Consider the following 16,257-nt stretch of genomic DNA (forward strand, 5'->3'; position numbering starts at 1 on the left):
TAGTTTCCTCTCTGTCTTTTCCTCTATCTTTCGTCCTTTCTTCTACCTTTCATTTTCTAGAATTTATTTTATTTATTTTCTTCCGGTTTAGTTCTAGCTTCAATTTTGGTCGCAAGCACGCTCAATTCTTGTCCTTATTAATAGTGATGTGTAGTCCGTGTCCGAGATCTGGGTGAGCAAGACCACCACCCCCAAAGCCGAAGAGCTAGAGCCGAAATCTAAAGCGTGCCCCGCAGCTCAGATCCTCGAAAGCCTGCCTAACGCGAGGAGTTATAATTCTTTCTTGTATTGAGAACAGTGGCGCACTGCGTTACACACTACAGCGAACAGCGTGACATTTTTGAGGTGCAAGACGACGCACAGTGGCGTTTTAGATACTTTAGGGTTACAAAAATCATAACTCTTGAACCAGTTGAGATATTTTCATAATTTTTTTGAATGAAGGGTAATTTTACTACCTTTCGATTAAGTGGTAATACTATTTTTTTTTTCTTTCTTATTCCTCTCGGGAACTCAGGACTTCTACGAAAGCCTTCCATCTAACTCTGTTTTGTGCTGTCTGTTTAGATGTTCCCATGTGATGTTTATTTGTGCAAGTTCTTGTTGCTCTTGGCCTTCCTACCCTCCTGCTTCCTTTGGGGTTCCCTGGATTGGACTGGCACTGGACCTTACTATGCTACTAGGGTTTCTCCTGAGAGCATGCCCTATCCACATCCATTTCTTCTTCCTTATGCGGGTGTGTATCGGGGGCTCGCTCGTAACGCGCCACAGCTCTGTGTTGGCTATTCTGTTTGGCCAGAATATCCCAAATATGATTCTCAGGCATTTGTTGCTGAAAACCTGCAGTTTCTGCGTTATTTGCGAGCCATGTCTCACTTCCGTATAGCAGTATGGATTTCACACACGCATTGTAGATCCGGAGCTTTGTTCGTCGGCTTATTTGTCTGTTTCTCCAAATGCGGTATAGTCTCCCAAATGCTGAGCGGGCTTTGCCAAGACAACTCGAGACATCATCATCCAATCCTCCACTGTTGGATATGATGGTGCCAAGGTATGGGAAACTGTTGACGAACTCGATTAGGTTCCCATGTATGATGATGTTTCCTTGGTTGGAGTGGTTGAATCGCATAGCTTTTGTTTTTGCTAAGTTTATCACGAATCCGACGCTTCTGCCTATCCTGACGAGGGATGTCGCCGAGTCTATTAGAGATAAGACAGATGTCGTCTGCATAGTCCAAGTCCTCAAGGTGTGTGGTGAGGCTCCACGTAATTCTGCGCTTGGACGAGCATACTCCGCTCATTAACTCGTCGACCACGATGTTGAAGAGTAGAGGTGATAGCGGTCAACCTTGTCGAATTCCGGTGTTCGTCTGGAAAGATTCACTTGTTTTCCCGTTGTGCAGTACCGCCAAGTTGGCATCGTCATACATCGATTTAATGATAGCGATGAGTTTCGTAGGTACTCCTTTCCTTTCAAGTGATCGCCACATTGCTTCCGGCTTTTCTAACTGAGTCGATCGCCTTCTTGAAGTTGATGACCAGGAGGCTCTCCATTCCACAGCTTGCTCGGTAATTATGCGTAGTATGTTTGCCTGATCTTCGCAACTCTTGTGTGGTCTGAAACCTGCCTGTTCGTCTCGGATTGTTGGCTGAATTTTTTCCTGGATTCGTCCGTTAAGCAGTGTAGCTAGGATTTTATAGCTGGTGTTGAGCAGTGTTATCCCTCTCCAGTGTTTGCAGTCGCTGATTGCCTTTCTTGGGGAGCTTCACGATGATTCCGCTTTTCCAGGAGTCAGGCACAGTCTCGCCTTCCCATATGCGTGCGAACTGTGGATGCGGCGTATCAGCCATCAGCTGAGTGTCAACTTGAAGCAGTTCGGATGGTATGTTGTCCTCGCCGGCTGCCCTGTTCCGCTTTAGCTTCTTTAATGCATTCACAATCTCTCTTACATGCGGCAATCCGTGCAATCTGCTGGTATAACGAGCGCATGTTGATCCGCAGGCTGCTCGTTCTGCGTCTGTCGCAAGCCTATCCCTATAGCGCTCGTTTGTCCTTTCTGGCCGCTCTTTTCACAGCTCTGCACAGTTCGCGATATTCATCACGATTCTGTGTGAGCTGGTCCGCCATCTGTTCCCGCAATGTGGACGTCATTCTCGTCCTCAGAGTGGATTCGCTAAGGAGGCCCCAGTTGGCCCCCCCCCTTATTTCGCATTAAAGTTACCCATGAGGATGTTAATGTCACCTTGCCGTGTCTGGCTGAGGGTTGCAGTAAGGGCAGTGTAGAAGTCGTCCTTGGTGTCATCTTTGGCGTCTTCCGTCGGGGTATAGCATTGTATGATGTTTATATGTCTAGCTCTACATCTGAATCTGTCTTTCATGAGTTTTTCAGGAAATGGGTTCCGAGGAGTGCAGTGTCTTTTTTATGCGCTTGTACACGTAAATCCCCACCCCGTATCTGCTGCCGTCATTGTTGCTACTGTGGAGGACTAGATTGCTATTTGATTTATTTCCCCACTGCCAGACCACCTCACCTCACTGATTTCAGCTATTGCAATATGGAGTCTCTCCATCTCCGCCGCGAACTGTGCACCTAACGTCATCGGGGAGTGGCGTCTACGGTGATGTTGCTAGTCGTAGAAAAGAGAACAGTCTGGTAACGCCCGTCAGGTCCTGCTGGGTGTTGTTTCTGCTCGCAGAACACAGAGTGCACTTGGTAACTATGTGGAGGACTCCGTTTTACTCCATATAGCGTGGAGAGGGGGTGAGGCGGTTGGGCAAGAGTAAGCTGCCGAAGATTGTTGCATTAGGCATTATGGCTGGACGAATACTTTCTAAAAGCTAGAGAAGCATCTTTTTGTGTCATACTATACTATATGTGTCATACTATTTGGTGTGATAAATAGTAGATTTTATACTCGAAAATTATTGTTTTTGAGGAAGTTTTCTCAATTTTTATCCAATTTCGCCATTTTCTTTTTTGTCAATTTTTTATCACAATTCAGTTCAGTTCCCGCCTAAACCGGACGTGTTTTTTAAACGCTGCGCGAAATTTAACTACTTCTAACCCCTTGCACCCGTTGTTTGCTGCACGTTCACATGTTGAACAATCAGGATTCACCACTTCTTATTTCGGTCAATTGTAAAATATAAACAATTCTGGCGTAAGGCCTGGCTGACTAAACAGCTGATAGCGCTGCCAACCTATAGAGCGGACGTGGTCTCGAGCGAGCTCCGGGAAAACAATTTAAAATAGTGGATAAAATAGTGAAAACTTAAAGAATAAAACTTAAAGAATATTGGACTGGAGCAGTCCAAACAGTGCAAAAAGACGCTAACAATTAAAAAGAACAAAGAAAAATATAATCATAACTAGTGTTATGATTAATACAAGTGCTTATTTAATTTAAACAAATAAGTGCCACGCATAACAAGCTCGAAAAAATGAGCAGCGATCAAAAGAATGAGCGTAGAAGCTCCGTCAACCTAAAAAATGCTTCCTACTTTTATTTCTCAACTAGCGATATAGATCAAAATCAGAAGTCGACAAAGAGCATTTCGACTCTACTGACCGTCGACAGCAAGAGAGCCAGCTCTTGCTCACCCTCTCTGCTCACCCCAACTCCCGCATCATGGAGTTACCAATGCCAAGCCCCACCACCGCCTGCTTCGCTGAATGAAGCTCCAACAACAAGCAGTGCTAAAATTTCTGCAGCAAACTCACCACCAATAATTAAACCAACTACCAATACTGCGAAATCGGTCCCATCGGCCGCACAACAAAATAAAATGGCAACAAAAACAGTTAGCCTCGATAAGCAACAAGCGGTCCCGGCTATACAGACCGGTATGGACCGCTACATCCAGATTAAGCGCAAGCTTAGTCCACCCAACACGGTTGGCAATAAACCAAAGATCAATCGAACCAACAAAAGCACCGATCAAACGAGGAGCTCCAATGAAAACCGATTCTCCATCTTAGCAGAGGCGGACAACAACCAACCAGAGTTGGGGCAGGAGACCCAAAGGAAACCTAAGCCCCCACCTATTTACATAAGGGAAAAAAGTTCAAGCGCCCTGGTCAACAAAATCGTTGCGCTGGTCGGGGACGAGAATTTCCATGTTGTTCCGCTTATTAAAGGGAACATACACGAAACAAAGGTTCAAACGAAGTCTGAAGAACACTTCCGAGCTGTGTCTAAGTACCTGGAAGACACAAAAAAGAACTTTTACACCTATCAACTAAAAATCAGCAAGGGACTGCAAGTTGTGCTAAAAGGTATAGAACCTGACGTCACCCCCTCTGAAATTCAAGAAGCCCTTAAGGCCAGGGGCTTCTGTGCCAAAAATGTTAGCAATATTGTTAACAGAAACAAAAAACCGCAACCACTTTTCAAGGTCGAGCTCGAACCAGATAGCAAAGCCTTAAAGAAAAACGAAGTGCACCCGATCTACAAGCTGCAGCTCTTACTGCATCGAAGAATCACCGTGGAAGAACCCCACAAACGCAACGGCCCTGTTCAATGCACAAACTGCCAAGAGTATGGACACACCAACCATACTGCACACTTCGGACGGTCTGCGTAGTCTGCGGAGACTTCCACAACTCCGTAAACTGCCCCGCAAACAAAGAAGACCCCCAAATGAAAAAATGTGGCAACTGTGGAGGAAACCATACGGCAAACTACAGAGGCTGTGCGGTCTACAAGGAGCTGAAGAGTCGCATGCGACGAGCGACAGCTACGCACCAACAACATTTCGCCAAGGCAGCCAGACCATCATTTGGGCAGCTAAATACAACCAAGGGAATCTCCTACGCCGAAGCACTAAGAACAGGCATGGAAAATCCACCCCAGCCTCACTCAGAAAATGCTCAGCAGGTTCCAGTGCAGCCACAAAGCAAATTGGAATCTATGATGTTCACCATGCAACAAAGTATGATGGAACTTATGTCATTAATGAAAACAACCATGTAAACCCTTGTTCAGAACCAGAACATGGTAATTCAGTTGCTTGTAGCACAACAGTCCAAATAATAAATGACTAACCTACGTATATCCATGTGGAATGCCAACGGCATTTCACGGCATAAACTTGAAATAACTCAATTCCTAAACGTAAATCACATCGACGCCATGCTGCTGGTTGAAACGCACCTCACAGGGAGATATAACTTCCATATAATAGGTTATACCTTTTACCGCACAGATCATCCGGATGGCAAGGCCCACGGCGGAACGGGCATCGTAATCAGAGAATGCATCAAACACCACTTTCATCAAAAGTTTGCAACAAATTACCTGCAAGCCACGTCCATAAAAATGATCTCAGGAAACTGCAACCTTTGCATTGCCGCTGTCTACTGCCCACCTCGATTTAATATCTCTGAAGGTCAATTCATGGACTTCTACAACACTCTGGGGGATCGCTTCATAACACACGCGCTGGGGATCACGCCTCGTGACTCCCAAGGGAAGGCAACTGTATAATGCACTTATAGAGGTGAGCAATAAACTGGACTACGTTTCTCCTGGTAGCCCCACATATTGGCCTGCAGACCCAAAAAGATCCCAGATCTAATTGATTTCGCGGTGACAAAAAACATCCCACGCAATCTAATAAGCGCCATAGCACTTCCGGATCTCTCATCTGACCATTCGCCTTTGTTGATAAGCCTTCTTCAAAGCCCAGAAATGGCGGACCACCCCTACACCCCCGATTATTCGAAAAATGCCTTCTAACGCGCATAATACCATATATGGGAGCCCACAACATTATCCCAGCCCATCAATTTGGCTTCAGAGAAAAACACGGAACTATAGAGCAAGTAAACAGAATAACATCAGAAATTCGAACAGCCTTCGAACATAGGGAATATTGCAGCGCGATATTCCTCGACGTATCTCAAGCATTCGACCGCGTCTGGCTCAAAGGTCTCATGCATAAAATTAAAACACACTTGCCCGGGTACACTCATAAACTCCTTGAATCCTACCTCTACAATAGAGCCTTCGCAGTAAGATGTAACACAACAATTTCCGACAGCTACACTATCGAAGCTGGGGTCCCACAAGGTAGCGAACTTGGGCCAACTTTATTCGTCCTTTACACAGCAGATATTCCCACGAGTGACCGACTTACAACATCCACCTTCGCCGACGACACTGCGATTCTTAGCCGCTCCAGATGCCCAGTCCGTGCAATAACCCAACTCGCCAACCACCTCGTGGTAGTCGAGAAGTGGCTATCTGAATGGCGTATTAAAATAAACGAACAAAAGTGTAAACACATAACGTTTACCCTTAACAGACAAACCTGCTCTCCGCTCTGTATGAATAGCACGCAGATCCCCCATGATAAAGAACATATTCAAGAAGTCGGTGTAAGATCGCTTTCTTGTTGCCATCAAAGTTGAAAAATAAGTGAGAATTAGTACTTCGGTAAAAGAGGTATGCCTGCACGTGCAAACCTATGTAACCTGTCGGTTACATATTTTACCTAAAAATTGACCGCAAAGTCCGAATTTTGTACAAAAAAACTAGCTTCTTTTACAACCCGAAAAGGTTCAACTTTAAACACGTGTAACTTCTAAAATACTTAACCGATTTGAATTCAACCCTTTCGAACTAACGGGTGTTTTTTTTAGAGGTATAGAACTTTAAATTGCAATAAAACAACGATGGATTATTCGATTGACATGAATTTTATTGACATGAAAGATAATCTTGTGGCATTACATTTTAAATATGATTTCTGGCATATGACCGCCACGGCTGGCTCGGATGTAGTCCAATCTGGACGTCCAATTTGCAATGACTTTTTCCAACATATTTGGCCGTATATCGGTCACCAAACGTGTCTTTCAATAAATCGATTGTGGCACGAGCTGTGTGACACGTTGCGCCGTCTTGTTGGAACCACAGCTCCTGGACATTATGGTCGTTCAATTCAGGAATGAAAAAGTTAGTAATCATGGCTCTATACCGATCACCATTGACTGTAACGATACGTATTCCGCACAGAACCATTATTTTCGAAATAAAATTGCACTATTTGCAAGCGTTGTTCAGGCGTGAGTCTATTCATGACGAATTGCCAAACCAAACTGAGAATAAATCACTTGACAGCTGTTAAATCGGTCGCCATCTTGAACAGTAATGCCAACTTAAAGTTCTATACCTCTAAAAAAAACACCCGTTATTACCTGTCGAATGCAATATCCGATGCAACGATCCGTTGTCATCAAAATTTGATTTTTGTATAGTATCTGTATCCTTTGCGCCACTGTGCGACGGCAATATATAACAGAGTGGAACGATTAGCGGATTATTTGTCAAGTTGTGCTTTTACTCTTGACATTTGACGATTCCGTTCTTCATGTGAGGTTGGATCGATGAGCTGCAACAAACATTTCAGAAAATTCTGAGCGAGCTTGATTCGGATCAAATTGAAAGCGAAGTCAGTGAGTAATTTGATGATATTCTCACAACGCTTAAATCCTCAGTTCGTGGGGAGATTATAAAGCGCGCCTCACGAATCCACGCGCACTCAACCTTTGCTGACTGCATTTCTCCGTGCGATTGTGGCCATAAGCAGGGTTCACTTCGCAATAGGGCACCGTCGCTGCCCCCTTGAGCTACCAAAATTCGCTGGAGGCTATGCTAACTGGCGGGATTTTTATTCTATGTTTACGACGATAATAGATAGCCATCCTGACCTCACAAGCATAGAAAAGCTGCTGCATTTACTGTTTGAGGGGCACGGCGTTGGAAACCGTTTGCTCACTGAAAATTTCAGAGGGCAACTATGCTATAGCTTTGAAGTTGTTACAAAACAAATTTGCTAATCGACGGTTATTTTTTCAGGCGCATGTCACTGAGATACAGAGGCTAAGGGCACTGCAGAGCGGTTCCGTTTCAATGCTTTGTGAGTTGTAGCGCTTGTAGTATAAGATCGACGACCGCATATTCATATCGCCATCAAGATGTGGGTGGTCGAACCAAAAAAGTGGCTTAAAAGAAAAGCAGAGGAGAGCGATAGGCCAAAATGTCAACCTTCTCTGGGGCACATCTCTCTTTTTCCTAGGGGCATTAGGTTGGCGCCAGATTGGTGGCGTCTAAGATTTTCTTTCACCTCCCAACATTGATCAAGAGCAGTTGTGCGCGATTTGCTTCGAAAAAGTATTAAAATTGGTCCACGTTATGTACCCCGTTTGGGCAGTGGCAAAGTCAAAAGTTAAATAACAAGCATTCATTTGCAGAACTGCAGGGTAAGCGAATCATGTCCATAGCATGTCCCCACATATATCGTCTCCTTTTAGCTTTTAAATAAACTTTTATAATCTTTTAGATAAGTAATTTTTTGACTCGGCATGACATTAACCCCTTGAGACCCCTGAAACCGAAGGGGTCGTTCAATTTTAAAAGGTAAATATGGTAATAGAACGGCTATGGTAGGGAGGGCAAAAAGTATCTCAACTAGATCTGAGATAAGTAGGTGTTCGTGATGATATAGTGCAATATTTTCCTTTTCTTATCAATATCTATCCTTCTTCCGTGTATTTAGACTAAGATTTATGTTATCCCATGCCCCTATTTTTTTGGCTTGTCCCTTCACGCAAATTCAAATTTTAATAATGAATAAAGGCAAATCCAAAAGAAGTAGCAAGACCACCACTCCCATAGTCGATGAGCCCAGCCGGACAAAAATTTTTCATGTGTTCTCCTGAGTTTAACATCCAGCCGCAGAATTAAATAAATGTTCGTTACATTTATAATTATATAATATTTAGATACTCATTATTAATTTTATGGCGCCCAAGCGTAAGGCCACGTTATTTTACGTAGCTCACGGGATAGAAATTAAAGTCTTCGTCAAAATCGATAGTTATGATTTAACTCTGGGCAGATGGGGGTTAATTACTTTTGTTTCGCCACAATTAGAGAATATCATATTTGTCACTCAAGTGCCAGCAGGCGCCAGGCGCCAAGCCCTTTTCGTTGTTGTTGCTTCTTTTTCGTTTCTTTTATGCACTTGTCTTCATTAGGTTTTTTTCCCAGGGGATTAGTCATGGTCGATGTCATATTTATACATGCGATTGTTGATGTTAGTTCCGAATTCTTGTGGTTTTGGTAATCTGTTTATTTTATTGATTTGTTTTATATTTTTTTATATTGGTCGACGAAAGAACATTTGAGTTGAACTCAAGTATTAATCTCTGGTTTGGTGCTCAGACGATTGAGCTCAGACGTCGTGAGAAACCAAGAAGTTCAACGACCTCGCAGACTAAGCGCTGATACGAATATTGCTATGGTTTGGTACTCTTCCAATTGAGCTCAAACTTGGCGATTTTTTTTTTGCAGTGAAGGGAACCGCTGATCAAACCGAGAAGTTCAACGACCTCGCAGTTCAATTGCTGATAAGAATATTCTGTCTCTTTGTTTATCTGTCTTTTAACTTTATATTTCATAGAAATTTTCTTTGTTTGTTAAATATGGTTAGTTTTAGGTGGTGAAGGGAATTAGTTATATTTTTTTTTAGAATTTAATATTCAAAATTTTAAAACTTAGGCGCAATGGCTGATGCGGAAGATATTTCGCTGCGGAAGTGTTGTCTATGCGATACCTGCTTGGACAAAAACAAAATGTACAAAACGAAATGCGGTCATGAGTTTCATCATTCTTGCATAGCAGAGTATTCGAAGACCCAATCCACATGTCCGGTTTGCCAGACAATATGTTTCGAGTAACCAGGAACTCCCTCAGAAAATACTAGAGCGCGAAAAGGTCAAGTTTTGGCTGCAAGTGGCTCCACGCCGAGTGGTAATCGAGATCCAGCAGTTTTGGGAGCCGGTCAGATCAGCCGGAGCAGATCTAATTCAAAAGACAATTATAGGTGCTGTCCAAAACATGCAGAATGATATGCTGACCCAGCTAACAGAAAAAATGGCTCAATTAATAGAGATAAATCTAGCCGCACATCTTCAAACACCAAGAATTGTTTCTGAGGCAGAGAATGGGGCTGATTTCAGAGGACGTATGCCACAAGAAAACATGGATGAGCCATCCATTCCTGGCTGAGGGACTCCCAGAAGCTTCACATCCGATCTAATCCAGAGGCCCGATAAAGTAGGCCACATTTTAAGCAGCTGGAAATGGCGTTTTAGCGGAAATCCAGAGGGTATAAGTGTATATAATTTTATTTATCGAGTACAGGCTCTTACAGAACAAACACTGGGTGGCAATTACGCGGTTCTCTCCAGCAACGCCAGCCTGTTATTCGAAGGAAAGACCAGAGAATTTTATTGAAGAGTCCATACAAATTCTAGAGAATTACGTTGGGATTTTCTTTGCTCGGCGTTGAGGAGGCAGTTTCGGGATGCGAGGACCGATATTGATATCAGAGAAGCCATTCGCGACAGAATGCAGCAAGGAAAAAAAGTTTCGACGCCTTTTACGATGCCGTAGTAGAGTTGATGGACCCCTTGGAGATGACATTAACAGAAATGGAAGTTGTCGAAATACTTAAACGAAATTTAAGGCCAGAAGTCAGATCCTAAATATTCCGATCCGTACAGTAAAAAAACTAAGAGAAATTTTGGATGAAGTTCGTCGTACGCAGGGGTATCAAAAAGTTATTCCGTTCCGGAAACAGGTCTCAGAATTGGAAGACGAGATCCAAATGGATGAGGCTACAGAATTTTTTGAGCAGGAGGCAGGTTGGGAATTGAAGCTTTAGCACTTGTTTGCTGGAACTGTCACAAAGAAGGTCACAGGTACCAAGACTGCGGATCCAAAAGAAAAGTGGTTCTGTTACGGATGTGGTGCTGCAAACATTTATAAGCCGACATGTGCGCATTGCCAAAAAACGGGCGAACGAGCACTGGCAACAAACGCTTGCAGCCAAGTGTTCTAAAAATCAAGGCATCAAACCCCTAGTCGAGTCACCATTAGAAGTTCCCGTTTCTCCGGTGTCAGAAATAGTAGACAAGGCCATAGGCCTCTCAGATTGTTGGCCAGAAATAGTTGAGAAGAATATTAATTCTAGTAACACCACAGCGAATACAAGATCAAAATCAAGAAATACTAAGAGAATGAGAACTTTTTGGAAGTCCATGAAAACAAATAATGCTATACGATTTAAGGAGAATGATAAGCGACCATATGCCGAGGTTTGGATGTTGGATGGTTGTCGGATTGTTGGATACCGAAGCGGCCATAAATGTTATCGGAGGCAAGTTGGCAGAACAGATTATACAGCGGCATTTTCCCGTGTCTCCCGCTGTCGAAAAATTATTATATGCGGAAGTAGAAAGGATGTTGAAAATGGGGGTGATAGAGCCACAGAGTCTAAAAACCCCTGGTCGTCTCCAGTTGTTCTCATTCAAAAACCTGGAAAAGTTTGTCTGTCTAGATAGTCGTAAGGTCAATGCGGTGACGACAAAGGACGCATATCCCTTGCCGCAGATGAACGGGATATTATCAAGACTTCCTAAGGCGATGTATATTTCAAGTTTGGATTTGAAAGATGCCTACTGGGAGATTCCTTTAGATAAAGTGTTGAGCATAGTTGCAGAAAAAATCAAAGCTGCTGGTTTGACACTAAACGTAGAGAAAAGCCATTTCTGCATGCGTTCATTCAAATATTTGGAGCATATAGTCGGAGAAGGAGTCATAAGAACCGACACGGAAAAAAATATCTGCAATGTCCGAATTCCCTCTTCTGAAAAGTCTAAAATCTCTACGCAGTTTCTTAGGAATGGTAGGATGGTATCGCAAATTTATTAGCAATTTTGCTTCACTCGCTACCCCATTGACCGACTTGCTGAAGCCCAAAAAGAAATTCCAGATGACTCCAGAAGGTGAAAAAGCATTTGATCAGCTAAAAACTATGCTATGTTCGGCTCCTGTTCTGCGCAGCGCAGATTTTAACAAGCCATTTTTCGTGGAGTGCGATGCGAGCAAGACTAGTGTGGGTGAAGTCTTGGTTCAGAAAACAGAGCAGGGAGATGAGTATCCAATAGCATTCGTATCCAAAAAGTTGAACAAGGCTCAGAGGAATTATTCGGTCACTGAACAGGAATGTTTAGCTGCCATAATTTGCATTAAACGGTTTAGGCCGTATATCGAAGGACACGAACTCACAGTCATTACGGACCATGCTTAGAAAAGCACTTGAGATCAAGTGGCTTATGTCACAGATGGATCTTCATTCCCGCTTAGCTCGCTGGGCATTAAAACTGCAAGGTTTCAATTTCAAAATAGAACATCGTAGTGGATGACTTAATGTGGTGCCAGATGCGTTATCTTGGGTGAATGAGTCAGAGATAGCGGCTGTGGAGGCAAGGCAGGGGCTGATGATCGAGTTTCAATCACCCCACTTTAAATCTTCAGCATATTTAGAGTTGGCGAAACGTGTAGAAGCGAATCAGGAGAAGTTGCCGGACTTAAAGGTAGTGGATGGGCTGGTATATCGCAGATCTAATCACGCCACCGGCTATCAGTTGCATGACACTTTTATCTGGAAATTGTGGATTCCAAACGATCTTGTTCCTGAGGTGATGAAAAATTCTCATGATAATCCATTGGCCTCACACGGAGGTATACAAAAGACTCTTGAACGCGTCCGTAGAAATTATTATTGGCCTGGGTTAATAGATGATGTGAAAGCGTATCTCCAATTCTGTGACCTCCGATGGGAACCCCTGTATCGGAGCGTTTTTTTCAGCGATTATATGTTGATTTCCTTGGCCCATATCCTTGATCTCGGAGCGGAAATGTGGGAATCTTTATCGTTTTGGATCACTATTCTAAGTTTGTGTTCTTAAGGTCCGTGAAGAAGCTTACAGCTATATGCATAATGGCTCTCAGTTTAAGGCGGATGCATTTCACAAATTCTTGAGAGAATGCCAAATTTCGCATACCCTTACTTCAGCTTACTCTCCACAGGCAAATGCGTCCGAAAGGGTTAATCGTTCTGTGATTGCTGCTATTAGATCTTATGTAAGAGCTGACCAAAGGGATTGGGACGAGCAACTAAGCAGCATATGTTGTGCTCTCCGTTCTGCGGTCCACTCGGCCATTGGGACCAGTCCATATATATGGTGTTTGGCCAACATTTTATGTCTTCGGGATCTACCTACAAGTTGCTAAGATCGTTGGGAATTCTTGAGGATAGATCTGCGTTCTTTTCGCGTGAGGACTCTCTAGAGTTAGTGAGGAAAAAGACTCTTGAAGTTATGAGCAAACAAAACAGCAAAAATTAGCTCCAATATAATTTGCGATCAAGAGAGGTGGTATACAAAGAAGACCAGGAAGTATGGCGAAAGAATTTTAGGCAGAGTAGCTTTCCCACCGTATACAGCTCGAAATTGGGTCCAGCCTACCTAAAAGCGAGAGTTCGGAGAAAATTGGGAAATTCATGCTATGAATTAGAAGACTTGCAGGGGCACATCCTAGGGAAGTTTCATGGTAAGGACATGAAGCAGTAGGTTCTGCAAACTACAAGCTTTTTGGTTATCAGTCTTCGGGTCTGGGACCCCAAGTCTGCTCTTAGGCTTAGGGGCTTTTGTAGCGCTTGTAGTATAAGATCGACGACCGCATATTCATAGGCGCCATCTAGATGTGGGTGTTCGAACCAAAGAAGTGGCTGAAAAAGGCAGAGGAGAGCAACAGGCCCAAATGTCAACTTTCTCTGGGGCACATCTCTCTTTTTCCAAAAGGCAGTAGGCTGGCGCCAGATTGGTGGCGTCTAAGATTTTCTTTCACCTCCCGACTTTGGTCAAAAGCAGTTGTGCGCGATTTGCTTCGAAAAAGTACTTAAATTGGTCCACGTTATATTCCTCTTTTGGGCAGTGGCAAAGTGAAAAGTTAAAATAACAAGCATTAATTTGCAGAACTGCAGGATAAGCGAATCCTGTGGCGCCGGTATTGGTTTTTCATCAAACTTAGGTAGGGTTTTTTTTTGTCGGGGATAGGCTCGTCCAACATACACCGTGGGCAACGTGAAGTCCCTCGAGAAAACGACCCAATCCACCAGCTGCGTCCAGAGTCGCGGACCAGGAAGTCAGGGAAGCTTCCGACGCATCGAGAGCCAGTATTCGGAAGGAGAGCCGCCAAAAAGCACTCAAAGATTTGGAGACCCCATGCGGGAGCTGGAGTCGGAAACAGTTTGCCTAGTGCAAAATCATTTTTAAGCGTGTTATCTAAGGCCTGAGAAAAGGCAAAAAAAAAGATTTTAGTTTAGTGTAGGATAAGTAGAATTAGTTTATTTCTTTTTTTTTTTTTTTTTGTGTGTTCAGCCGGCGAAATTTGTAAAACATCCGGCAAAAAGAAAAACGGCAAGATCCTAGAGAATGGAAAAGGCTTGGCCGAAGAACAATTTATTGGTTTTTGTTTGTTCTGTGAATTTTTGTTTTGAGTGTTTTTCTTCTTGCCTCTGCTCGGTATAAAAAACCATAGGTTTATCGTTAAAAAATGAGATATGAATTTTTAATATGAAAAATGATGTAATTTTGGGAAAAAAAAGTGAATATTTATAAAATTTTCTGCAGCGTTTACAGGCCCTTGAAAGCGCTTTCAACGAGGGACTTGTCAGCGAGAATTGGTGAGCGAAAATATCAAAAAAATAAATTATATAGAAATTTTATTTCCCTCTATTCCATCCCCAAATTAAACGTTAAACAAATAAAAGCCTTAAAGAAGCTATAGAGAGAGTTATGTAGGCAGAGAAAAAAATAAAAATTAACAAATGCGCTCAAAGCGTTCGCTGCAATCAAAGCCCACTCAATGTTTAACTGAATACTATTTATCTGAACCGGTTTCGTGCCTTGAAGTTATTGCCGAATATAAAATATTATAAACAACGATGAGAAGCCCATTAAATTTAGCTTTTGCTTAATTTTTGCATTTCATAATTCATCATAATAATTGTAATCGATACGTTTTATATACTTTTAATCCACCCTTATAGTCATTCATATTTATGTTTATTTATATTTATACCAATTATTTATATTTAATTTAGCATGTCCCCACATATATCGTCTCCTTTTAGCTTTGAAATAAACTCTTATAATCTTTTAGATAAGTAATTTTTTGACTCGGCATGACATTAACCCCTTGAGACCCCTGAAACCGAAGGGGTCGTTCAATTTTAAAAGGTAAATATGGTAATAGAACGGCTATGGTAGGGAGGGCAAAAAGTATCTCAACTAGATCTGAGATAAGTAGGTGTTCGTGATGATATAGTGCAATATTTTCCTTTTCTTATCAATAATATCTATCCTTCTTCCGTGTATTTAGACTAAGATTTGTGTTATCCCATGCCCCTATTTTTTTGGCTTGTCCCTTCACGCAATTTCGAATTTCATAATGAATAAAGGCAAATCCAAAAGAAGTAGCAAGACCACCACTCCCATAGTCGACGAGCCCAGCCGGACAAAAATTTTCGTGTGTTCTCCTGAGTTTAACATCCAGCCGCAGAATTAAATAAATGTTCGTTACATTTATAATTATATTTAGATAATCATTATTAATTTTATGGCGCCCAAGCGTAAGGCCACGTTATTTTACGTAGCTCACGGGATAGAAATTAAAGTCTTCGTCAAAATCGATAGTTATGATTTAACTCTGGGCAGATGGGGGTTAATTACTTTTGTTTCGCCACAATTAGAGAATATCATATTTGTCACTCAAGTGCCAGCAGGCGCCAGGCGCCAAGCCCTTTTCGTTGTTGTTGCTTCTTTTTCGTTTCTTTTATGCACTTGTCTTCATTAGGTTTTTTTCCCAGGGGATTAGTCATGGTCGATGTCATATTTATACATGCGATTGTTGATGTTAGTTCCGAATTCTTGTGGTTTTGGTAATCTGTTTATTTTATTGATTTGTTTTATATTTTTTTATTTTGGTCGACGAAAGAACATTTGAGTTGAACTCAAGTATTAATCTCTGGTTTGGTGCTCAGACGATTGAGCTCAGACGTCGTGAGAAACCAAGAAGTTCAACGACCTCGCAAACTAAGCGCTGATACGAATATTGCTATGGTTTGGTACTCTTCCAATTGAGCTCAAACTTGGCGAGTTTTTTTTTGCAGTGAAGGGAACCGCTGATCAAACCGAGAAGTTCAACGACCTCGCAGTTCAATTGCTGATAAGAATATTCTGTCTCTTTGTTTATCTGTCTTTTAACTTTATATTTCATAGAAATTTTCTTTGTTTGTTAAATATGGTTAGTTTTAGGTGGTGAAGGGAATTAGTTATA

The sequence above is a fragment of the Drosophila santomea genome, chromosome 2L, assembly GCF_016746245.2.
Source record: "Drosophila santomea strain STO CAGO 1482 chromosome 2L, Prin_Dsan_1.1, whole genome shotgun sequence".
Classification (NCBI taxonomy): domain Eukaryota; kingdom Metazoa; phylum Arthropoda; class Insecta; order Diptera; family Drosophilidae; genus Drosophila; species Drosophila santomea.